The sequence below is a fragment of the Chroicocephalus ridibundus genome, chromosome 3 (assembly GCF_963924245.1).
Source record: "Chroicocephalus ridibundus chromosome 3, bChrRid1.1, whole genome shotgun sequence".
In the NCBI taxonomy this organism is placed as follows: Eukaryota; Metazoa; Chordata; class Aves; order Charadriiformes; family Laridae; genus Chroicocephalus; species Chroicocephalus ridibundus.
The window spans coordinates 28,336,690-28,348,689 of NC_086286.1; the positions used below are offsets into that span (position 1 = coordinate 28,336,690).

General features: G+C 41.0%; 1 long non-coding RNA gene across 1 annotated transcript in view; it reads left to right on the forward strand.

The window, feature by feature from the left end:
• LOC134512804 (uncharacterized) overlaps window positions 1–12,000 on the forward strand; it is a 127,773-nt gene that overhangs the window by 15,498 nt on the left and 100,275 nt on the right. The window contains exons 4-5 of the long non-coding RNA XR_010070246.1: window positions 931–997; window positions 2,927–3,025. This is a non-coding gene — a long non-coding RNA (uncharacterized LOC134512804). The remainder of the gene's footprint in view (window positions 1–930; window positions 998–2,926; window positions 3,026–12,000) is intronic.

Here is a 12,000-nt window from a genome sequence, read left to right on the forward strand (position 1 = left end):
TGGGAAATGACTAATTGAACTTTAAAGATGTTTACTTACTAAATCTTTGGTTTTGATCAGAGCTTTCACAGTTTTACCTAGTGCTGCTGAAGTCAGAGTATGACTTGGGAAGTTATGCTTTCTTTCATTCATTCAAAAAAAGAAAGAAGATTCTGACTCTTAACTGGCTGGAGGAGCTCATGATTTAAGAGGTGATCTTGTATGTGAGGGTGGAGAGCTGTGTGAGCTGTGATTTTTAAAAAAAATTTTTTTAACACTTGCTTTTGGCAGGAGCATTACAAAAAATGACAATCAAAACAAAACGTTTCTTAGTGATGATTAAATATCGAGGCATTAGCGGTGAAAGGAAGCCGCTGGATATCCTAACAGTTTAAGTTAACGCTGTAATCAAGTTACCTTCATTTGCTCCTTTGTTTCGTTAGGATAGAAATAGCGGCCCATGCTGAGCATTTAATCCTTTTGCATGCCTCTCAATGAGCTAAGAAGGTGGTCCTTGCTTAAAACAGATAGGCAATCATCAGACCGCTAAGGCGGCCGGTTGTAGCTTCGTTCACACTGGTGCTCAGTGGATGCCAAGTGTTTGCAGGATCAGGGCCAATATTTATAACTTCAATCAACTGCGTAGCTCCTTTTCAGTTCTTGATTCTTAACAGGTGCTCTCCCCCCCGGCCGGTGCTCTGCAGACTGTGAAAGCAATTGGGGGTATTATGGTTAGACACTAAATACATCATGAAGATTAACTTGATAAATGATCAATTCGGGCCTCATGCTTGAAATTTAAGTCAATTGTCTGGATGAAATGTGTAAATCCCTGTATAACAGACATTTATCTCTTTCCAGACTTTTCAGTGCTCTGCACAAGATGAAAGCGAGCAAGTGGATAATCTTTTCTGGAGGTGATTCTGTATTTTTTTTTTTTTCTTTCACTAGGAATAATTTCCTGGGATGTGGCGTCCAGCTGTGTGCGTACGGTGTATGTCAACAATAAGGGACACAGGTAATTTGGCGAGTGTTTCCACCAGATAGCCTAGGATCTGATAGACATCCCAGGCAGAAAATGGGATCTGCCCTTCTAAGCGGTCCCGCCAATGTCCTATAGGTCACATCCCTGTGCTTGGGGCTTGCCCCTGACAAGAGTGATGGGAGTATTTATTCTTCCTGATAGCCTGCAGGAATTGTGCTGCATATACTTTGGTGGGAATATTGTCTTTTTCTCTTACCTCTTTCCCTTCCCCCCTCTCTCCTGACGCTAGCTTCTCCCTTTCTTTTACCTTTTCTGGGTGGATTGTACGTTTTCAAAGTTTAATGCTTGCTTACTTTCCCTTTGCTCCCTAAGTGGCACAGCTGAAGTATTACAGGCTGGTCATCAAAGCACCTTTAAAAAGGGAATAGTCAGGAATTCACATCTGTGTGAACTATGTGTCTTTGCATAGCAATTTTTGTGGGTTATCAGAGCAAAATATGACTTGCTTTGACAGTGGTCCCATCATAAGCTCTTACCTTCAGGAATTCAACCTCCTACTTTTACAACCTATTCACAGTCCCTTTGGAAATTTTAAACACAGCATGTTAGGATGTTGGTTAACAGCAAATAAACCTGTGCGCTGACCTGCCCATGTGCTAATAATAAGTCATGAGCCTGCTTTTTAAGAAACACTGTCACAAATGGTGGTTGAAAAAATAAATGAACGACGGAATTCCTACAGATAAGACCATCCAGATGGGACTGCTGGGGGGTAGGTTAATGAGTTGGCCCTGCGGCCTTGACAGTCTTCCTTTAAAAAAAGGGGCACGTGTTGTTCAGAGGAGCCTGTGGCCTCTATTTTCCAAAGGTGAAATTTGCCACGGAGTGAAGGGCCAGCGAAAGGTCTCTGCCTCAGGCTCGCATGGGGCTTGACTGATAGATACGGCTTGTGCTAGCGAACCTCATTTTTAGGGAGTAAACTAGCCCTTTTGGTGAGTTCCTCAAGAGCAATCAAGCCTAGGAGCGAACGTTTTGTACAGGATTTTTGATACAGTCCTGGTCCTTAAGGATTTGCAAAGAGGCGTGCGTTTATGGGTTGGATAGGGGATGTAAGATTATCTTCCTTGTATCTTTTAATGAGTGTGCATAAAGGCTGCGTATGTGGGAAACACACCATCGTTTTTTGCAAGAATTGGATGGCTTTAATTTCTAGCTTGGTTTTTTTGTTGTATCACTGTACTAATTAGTTCCACTTTTCCATAATACTAATCAGTTCAGCATTTTCTGAAAGGAGTTTTCGTACTGCAGAAATTACTTCCATTTGCATGGAATGTTGGATTTGCTTAAAATAAGATATGACGTTTTTGGCCAGTAGACACACCAGATATTAGGTACCTTTTTTGGCGGGGAGGGCGGGGAGAGGTGGCTAAAGAATAGCACTAGTAGAAGCCACAACGATGTGCAGCTGTTGTCCCTATTGCAATCGCAGTTCAGTTTCTGAGTGGGGGTATGTGGTGACTCTCTTTGCTTTATGCCTTGGACAAAAACATAGCATGGATAACGACAACTAAACTCCTTGGTCTTGGAAGTTGCTTCCTCTTTTGGCTGATGGACAATTTACAGAGTTAGTTCCATGATTTCTAGTGTCTCAAGAGTGCATTAGAGTTTCACAGCAGGAGATTTGTAAAAGGGAAAGGGATGGTGTACGGGGAATTAAAAGGTCTGTAAAACTAGAGGCTTGCTCTCCTGTGAGGAGTGATCTTGTCTAAATCAATAAACGTCCATGGTCTGTGTTTTTCAGCTGTGATTATTAGGACTGTGTGTTCAGTCAGTGTGTTCTCAGCAGAGCCAATATCGGCTTAATAACACAAAAAAATGTATTTACAGCTATTTGTCCAAATTCTGAATAACTGTTCCTTTTGTTCTCTGTCCTTTGCTGTTCCCAAACCATAATGCAAACAGGTTTTGGCTCTGAGTCCAGTGAAGTATTTCTAAGCACGCTTAACTCCAGGCACATGACTACTCCAGTTAACATTTGTAAGACTTTTTGCAGGCTTAAAGGTAAGCACATGCTTAAATGGTTTGCTAACCCCGAGTCTCATTTTTCCCGAGTATTTAGGAGAACATTATTTTTAATGACTGTGCCGTGCACAATAAAAGATGTTCTTGAATAGAGATCATTATTATCTGTCATTCATTTTCCTTTATTCTGTATTCATCATTACCTGTGCTCCTGCTGAACTGTTTATCTGAGATCAAAAACTGGAGTAAAGGGGCATCAATGGGAAGTTGCACTTTGATATAACAAGTAGTCAAAGCCAATGACTAAGCAAAAATCTTTAAAGTCCAAGATTTCTTTTGCAGAAATGTGGTGTAAACATGTGGAAAAATGAAATACAGCTAAAGAATAAGAAAGCGGGAAAGAAGTGGCTATGTGTATGTTTTTACTGCAAAAGGGTATTTTTTTTTACTCCCGCGTAACTGGTGCCTGCCAAGTCTTACCCTGCAAGGTCCTACAGACATTACAGATTTCTACCACACGGTAGCTACGCAGGCTTAACCCTCTTGCACTCAGCAGTGACTGACTTTGCCTACTCCAATCTCTTAGAAAAACTGTAGTGCTTAGCTTCTGCTAAGCGGGATAGCTAACATTTAATACTGTAAAGTTATGCAACTACCACAGCAGAACCAGAGTAATACTGGCAGTGAAGGGAGAACCCATTTTCATTTACAATAATTATTAAATCAGTCTAATTCCAGGGTAGCAGCTGGGGAAATGAAATTCACAGGATTTAGGCAAAGGTGCAGTCACAGCTGAATTCTTAAAAATAAGAACACGAAACAAAAACCCAACTAGCTGGTTATGAGGAGGACAAGTTGTTTATGAGCTGTTCGGTTACGTTTTATGCTGATCCATCTGCTTGTGGAAATCCTTTGCCATCCCTTGAAGACTAAAATATCATTCTGAAGATAGAGGCAGGATTCAAGCAGTACCATTCTCCCCCGATATCTTCTGATGAGGTGTCAGCTTCCCTTTGGCAGAGTCTGGAGGATAGATAAGGGACTGTGGTTACAGGCACAAAGGGCTTTTATGACAAGGTGAGAAAGAGAAAGCTTCAGATTAGCAGGAATTTGTATCTTTATTGTGCTTTTAACTTCGGTTTCAAATCTTAAAACAGATTTTCACTGGTACAGAGGAACTCAGTGAACTAATGTCCTATTGCATTTTAATTTCATCACTCTGACTCCAAAGCCTATCCCAAGTCTGGAGAAAAGTTCACAATCCACTTGGTTTGGCTACAGAAATGCGGGTTTTTTGTATGTGGTCACAAAACAGGGAGAGCTCTTCAAATAGATCAGCCGAGAATAAAAAAAGGCTACTCTACGTTTTGAAAGATCCATTGTATTTGTACCTGGATAATGAATAATCTTAACTCACTTTTCACTCTTAAAGTTAGGACTCCTAATTTTTAAGGAAACAAATAGAAGCCTCAGAGGTAGGTGTTTAAACTAATTGAAAATAAAATTAAGTAAATCAGTAAAAAAAATTATAAAAAACATACAGGATGTGTTTCTTTCCTCTCCCATAATTGTCTTACTCTCTTGTTTTATTCATCCAAAAATTTTTTAGATTTGCATATCTGTTCCACAAATTCAAGTTTTGGAGCTTTAAAATTGCGACCTGTCGAAGTTCACTCTAAGCCTGAGGGATATATCACATTCTATAAAATTGCTAAGACTGTCCATCAGATCAGATGGAAACCTAATAAGTGCAGTAGTATCTCACCACTTAGGAATCATGCTCAGCATTTTGTGTGGTCATTTTGGAGATAAAAGTCACTGGTATGTGAATTCAATTATTTCACATACATAAAACTTTCCAAATGACTCCCAAGTTCCCATGTTTTAGCTGTACCCATATCTGTTATGTTACTTCAGGGAACATCAACCGTACTTTGACTTTGTGGGAAATGAGATCAAAAAGAAATAAGATTTGCTTCATTGGGAAAGGACAGTTAGAGACAGTGGAGCTGGTGAAAATTCAGGAGGGTAGATTTTAAATTCCCTTTCCTTAGGTTGTTGAAAGAATCCACGGAGACTGAGGAAATGATATTACTACTACTGCACCGTATAGAAACTGCAGAGCAGAAGTCAGCAAAGAGTATTAAGGAGAAGACCCCAGGTTTTGGCCTGGAAGTTTCTCAGAAGTGATAAGAAAATCAGGTCACTGTCTTCTTCACTAGAAACTTGGATGGGTCCAAATACAGTGCCTGATTCAGGTAGTAAGCTGGGTGCAAATATTGTTCTTGTGATGGTCCGTCAGATCTACCAGTCCGTTCTCATTTATGGCGGGGCGCTCTGTACAGGAACAGTAATTTGGCCCCTGGTGCTTTGGGGCAACTTCCACCATGAGGCAAGTAGTGGCCGATACTGATCATACCTGAACTCTGGTTCTGGGTGTGCGTATCAGCCCACAAACCCATCTCCATCAGAATCTGCTGAGGTAGATGAGGGATCCAGTGCTGAGAAATGCCACTTCTCTATGTGGTCCAGGGGAACTGCTGGGCACCCAAATGTTTTTCAGAGCAGGACATTTAGAAGCATAAAAAATAGATGCAGTTTCCAACTTCAGGGGCTTACTTCAAAAGTTTTGGTAGTCCGTATTTGGGCAAAACAAATACCAGCTTCTTTGGAGTTTTGATGATGTAAAGGCTGCTGAATAGGCATATGGCTATTTTTTCACTTACTCAAAAGCAATTTGTTTATTTCTGCTATATCTTAGTGTATAATATTATCATTCAATGGTAGGTGAATATATAAACAATCCTAGGTTGGTGTAAAACAGCAGCATCCATCAGGAGTCTGGCCCTGTGTGCTCACTTGCATTATCTGAATTTCTCTAAACTTTTCCTTTTCTGTGTACTATATGAAGTCTCTGCTCCTCTCATATCTGTGCAAGGAGATTTATTTGGCAGTAAAAATGTCTGCTTAAATTGAAAGTTCATTTATTTACTTTATAGAAGTGTATAGCCTTCAATAAATCAGTCTTTCTTTCTCTTTCCTATTATTATTTATTGTTTACATCACTGTAACAGACATGTCTCCTGTAAAGCCTTTCAGCTTTAATCCACCAAAGGGGGGAAAACGTGATGTTGAAGTACAATCGAAGCAAAGGAGCACTTGGACCTCTGAATTTTATTCCCCACCAATGGGCAAGGGGCTGCTCTCTGTGTTGTCATTCAGTACCAGTAAAAAGCAATTTTCACTTGCTTTTTGAGGCAAGAGTTATTGCCTCTTCATAGGGGTGCTGAGGGCCAAGAAGGGAAGGACAAGGCTATCTGAGAGGGATGTGCGGCTGCTGTCACAGAGGGAATGGCAGAAATTAGGCTTGTGCTGCAGTAAAAATGCTGTATAAACCTCCTAAGTGGTTAGGAATACCTCATCTAAAAATCCAGATGCCCATTTGTAACCTTAGGCACCTATGTGTTTTAAAAACTTGACTCTAGAAGTGTCTTCTGGGAGGAAGATTTAGGTCCTTGGTCACAGCTGAATGCCTTGTCCCTTGGAGTGCTGTGGTGTGGTGTGGGGATGGCAAATCCCATGCACTCAGTAAGGAGTTGTTGCTCTTAAGGAGAATGTAAATTACTTTCATTTTATATGCTTTCTGCTTTGTACATTGGAGTTGGTAACTCTGCGCCAATACAGACTCTCATTATATGATTTAAGTGCATTCTTATTTAACCTCATTGACGTCTTGGGTGACTTCATCCCTTCTGTAGATGTTTCACCTCTTTGTCTACACTTATTTACAGCTTGTACTGCTGAAAATCATTCAAGCGCACCAGTGATTGAAAGAGCCCGACTAAACGTTTTCTAAAGAAAATCAGGACAAGTCTGTAAAATTGGTTGCAAAATGTACTTATCAGTGCGTGCAGTGGTATGGTATGTACTCTGTGTCACGTGGCAAGAATCCCCGGTCTGTCCCCGCAGCTCTTCCTTATGTTGAAATTGTTTTCAACCGTGATGTTATTTCTGTCTTTATTTTTGGCAGCAGGGTTAGCAAGTCAAAATTTTGAAAGGCGGGGAATGAGAGAGATACAGAACTGCTTGGCGAAGGGGTCAGAAAGGACAGGCTAGCTGAAAGCAGTCGGGACTGCTAATGCATTCCTCTTCCGTCTCCTCACGGGGCAGAGGAAGGCGAAATCCTACATGGAGCCCAGAGGTCCCTTCACCCCACTTTCATCTCACCCAGCCTATAAGCTTCGTGTCAAAGCCAGCCTCTTCCTGCAAGAGGAAGACTGGATGTGATTCCTTTCAGAGGCTGTCAGCGCTTCTCCTGTAACTGCCCCATGGAGATGCTGTTGAGTGACATGAAACACTTTTTCTCCTGACAGGATTAGCAAGCCGTCTCTCCACGCTGCCCAGCTTCCCCTTCTGCCTTCACTGGCTCTCTCCATGTGGTCAAAGAGGCGTGCCTGGGTCTTCGATAGAAAAATAACATTGGGCCACTTCTCCCACATTTGATACTGACAGAGGAACTCTGTTGTTAGAGGAAACTTTCCCTCTTCACGCAGCAAATTAACCCATTTTTGGTGCAAGAACAGGAATTGTTAGTTGATATCCATTTCTTTAATGCCTCTCCATTTAGATCTTGTGGAAGTGTAGGCATTGTCCGGCATTATGCCCAGTCTGCAATCCTTCCAGATGAGTTCCTTCTCTGACCACAGTCTCATCAGGAGTTCTGTAGGAGGGAGAATATGACAGTAGTGGTTAGCCTGTCCCAGTGGAAATGCCGTGACTGATCTCTGATAACGGAAAACTTCGCTCTTTCTGGGAAGATGTATGATAAAATCTTGCCAACAGGACTCGCACGATAAGGATTTTTATCCTGGATGTTCATTTCGACTCCCTGAGTAACAGCGTAAGATGGACAGAGAGATGCACAAGAAGGACATGGACCTGTTGGAGCGGGTCCAGAGGAGGGCCACAAAGATGATCAAAGGGCTGTAGCACCTCTCCTATGAAGACAGGCTGAGAGAGTTGGGGTTGTTCAGCCTGGAGAAGAGAAGGCTCCAGGGAGACCTTACAGCAGCCTTCCAGTACCCGAAGGGGGCCTACAAGAAAGCTGGGGAGGGTCTGTTTGCAAGGGCATGTAGCGACAGGACGAGGGGCAATGGTTTTAAACTAGGGCAGGGCAGGTTTAGATTAGACATCAGGAAGAAGTTCTTCACAATGAGGGTGGCGAGGCACTGGAACAGGTTGCCCAGAGAGGTGGTGGAGGCCCCATCCCTGGAGACATTCAAGGCCAGGCTTGATGAGGCTCTGAGCATCCTGATCTAGTGGAAGATGTCCCTGCTTACTGCAGGGGGGTTGGACTAGATGGCCTTTAAAGGTCCCTTCCAACCCAACACGTTCTATGATTCTATGTTTTTTAGGCATGCCAGAGAGTGATCAGTCTAGCAGTTTGCTGGAGGGAATCAAGAAATTGGTACTAACTTGCCTCTCCCCTGTGCCATAGTTGATGCTTGGTTATTCTGCCCCTCTCTCCATTGTCGCCTTGACCAGTTTGTACTCTCCATTGTTATTTGGCTATATTGGGTTACCAGAGCAGGTCTTATCTTTCATTTAACTGCTTTCTCTTCATCCCGAAGTTACTGTGCCTTTTTTGAAAGAGTGTCTTGACTGTGCTTCTGTTAACTTCTGCTAACTACACCATTGCGCCTGTCAGGTCTTCAAAGACCAATTATCTTAGCCTGCATTTAAATTTATACTTCTCTCACGGCTGAAATATAGATGCAAGTATGTATGAAAAAATACATTTGTTACATGACTACATAAAAATAACCAGAAATAAGCAGCACATTTTTTTTTCATTGCATATATAGTGGGGTTAGGATGTATTCAGCCAAGTATGTATTCAGATTATTCATTCAGCTTGCAGTAAGCATGTATATTGAGATCAATGTTGGGTCTGCTTATAGGTTGAATCTGGCTCTGCAAATTTACAGTTTTATGTTACTACATTACAATATGCTGTCATGTTCAAACCTTTGAATTTATTAAGCAGGATGTAATATGCCAAATCTTTACAAATTACTCATTGTTTTGGTACTGGATGTTGGCAGTATTATCATCAACATACCAAGCCAAATGACCCTTGCACTAGATTTTCCATGTTATTTTCCAAGCAGATGTCAATGCAAGAAACTAATCTCAGTTTATCTCAAATTATTGTACTTTCAGATGGTTATTCAATCCGTGAAGTATGGGACAGTCCATATTCACATTATCCCAAGGGAAGCCCTTTGAAAGAACTGTGATCTCTTTGCTCTTGATGGTAGAGGAAAGCATTTTCTTCCCACTCTTTACAACTCTGCTTCCATATGCTGCCAACTCTACTAACGTTTTTGCCAAGGAAAAACAGCCCTTTCCTTTCTGACCTTTTCCACCTTTAATTTGCTCTGTTCAGGCTTATTTCTGGAGAAGAGGACTCATTTCTTCTCTAAAGAAGCAATCTTTTTTTGCAACAACCACTCAAGCATTATGGCCTTACCATGACTTGACTCTTTTGGAAACACTGAAATGTGAAAAAGGGCACTTGGATCCCATGGTGATGAGCAGGCTTAAAAACACTTAGGTAGATCAAAAAGGCAGAGTTGCTGAGACTTTGTGGCTTCTGTTTGCATTTTTTGTTTCATTTAACCTGCAGTGTCAACAGAGCCAAAACTCTGAAAGGCATACCAGACAGGAAAAGCCAGTTGGGAAATGACCTGAAACTGTTGTTGGCACCGTGCTTTAAAAGTGAGTGAGCCTTTTTTTATTGTCTGCAAAGCAGTGGCTGCAGATCGCTATCCTTGTGTTATGCAATGCTGCGGATACCTCTGAATAGTGGCATTTCATGTGCAAAAAGAAAATCTGAGAAAACTCTCATTTCAGACCACAGGTTTTGATTTTCCTATGGCAGGATTTTTTCTTCTGATTTTGAAGCCAAAGAAAAATTGTGTCACAGGGCCTGACTTTTCATCAGACACTTGAAATCAATTACGAAGCATGCCAAAAGGACTTCAAGAGTGCTTCAGAGAATCCAGATTATTTTCCGGAAACAAGCTTCCTATATTTTGTAACTAGCATCACTAAGAAAGACAAAATGGTTGTCTGCTATGCAACAATTATGTCATAAAAAGAAGAAAAGGAATGAGAAAGGCAAAAGTTTTATAAACCTACAAAGGAAAACAAGCAGAGAGTGACCTCTCTTGATCTTTACTATCAAGGCACCAAGTATGTGTTTCTTAATGTCCAATTCTAACTAAATTTAATCTACACACTGTCTACCGTATTCCCCCTAGGGAATGCAATGCCAAATGAGCACACAGTGTTCTTACATTAAAGTCTTCCATCAGCATTGCTGTGGGCTGGGGGGGATATTAAGTCAGCCCGTCTCCTTGCTGCTCTAGCCTGAAGAAGAGGCCAAAGTTCACCAGTTTCATTAATTCGTTCAGGAAGAGAGGAAAGTAAAAACAAACCGAGTATGTGTTTTCGTTGATTGTCCAGGTTTCATTGATTGTCCAGACAACCAGTTCACTTGGTTGTCTTTTTCTTTTCCCCTTTCCCCTTTTCCCCCTTCTAGAAATCAAAGGGTTATGGAATTTTAAAGAAGTCGGCAATGAAGATACTTAAACAAATCATTCCATCATATTCAACTTTTCTCTCAATGTTTTAATTTTTGCCTTAAACTTCCTTTGCTTCATTAGTTTAATTTTATCAGACTTGATAGTAAGTTTTAAGCATAAACTCTTCATTTGATTATGGTTCTTCATCCAATGAAACATTACTAATTTTCTTTTCCTACTAGTGACTGAACAAAGACTGCGTTTCATGAATGCTGGCTGGGTTGCAGAGCTCTGGCTGTATGAGATAGCTCCTTCTCTCTCTGAAAATGCAACCTCACGTAGCATACAGCAATTAAACTGTTGGGAAATCTGAGAAACCCTGTGGTCACAGGAGATGCAATCCTACATTGACTGCAAAACTCCCTGCCAGATGAAATAAAAATAGCTATTAATTTCACCATGTTAGGAGCTGAGAGCACGTATGGGAGCCAAGCTCAAAAGCCATCCCTTTGTACAGGCTTTCCCCCAAAATGTAAACGCAATCATGCTGTCAAATAAAAACAGAGGCAACAATCTTAATACAAGACACTGCTGTTGCACTTGTGTAATCTGAAGAAATGCTCAGTCTGAGACTGATGTGTACCAGGTTGAGAACCCCACTGGATACTCGGAGATCATATTCGCTGTGGTAAAACATAGTTCAGCCTTACAAGTGTACGAAAGCTAGAGAAACGAGACCAAAGAAATGAAAGAAGGGCTGGACCAGAAAGATCGAGAATAGCAATAGATTACCTTGGTTAACTTGGTAGTTCAGGAGTTCATGAGAAGTTTGTGACTGCTGTTCTTTGTTTTTTTTCTGTAGAGCAATTTCCCCTGTCCTTTTCCGCCTCTTTCATGTTATTTATTTTCTAGTAACACTGACCTTCTGCATTGAAAAATAAAAAGAGTTTCCTCCTCCAAGACAGACTCTTCCATGTGAAAAGATTTTTCTTGTCTATGAGTTCACATTTTGTAAATATGTTTTCTTGCAGGCTTTTCTGACTTGTGCATAAAACTTTAAAACATAAAAATTTACATTTTAGGTAAATGCTGCAAAAGTGTGTTACTTGGAAGTCTACATTCCCTGGTTTTCATTAAGATCTGCATTAGTCTTCTAAGTCAGATGTGAAAATAAAGCTATGGCTCATAAGTCACTTTGGTGCTCTTCAAATGTGCTTTTAGGGTAAATCCTGAATGAAGCTTTTTCCCTGTGTATTATTTATAACGATAATCCAATGTTTAGCCAATGCTTGGCTGTGGAACAACAGAGAGTTGTGAGATGACCAAGCTCATTTCCTGAGTTGCATCTTTTTGTTTTCATAACAAGTCTTTATTTAACATTTCATTTAACAAGCCTTGTGGACTATCTCTTGATTAGATTCTGCA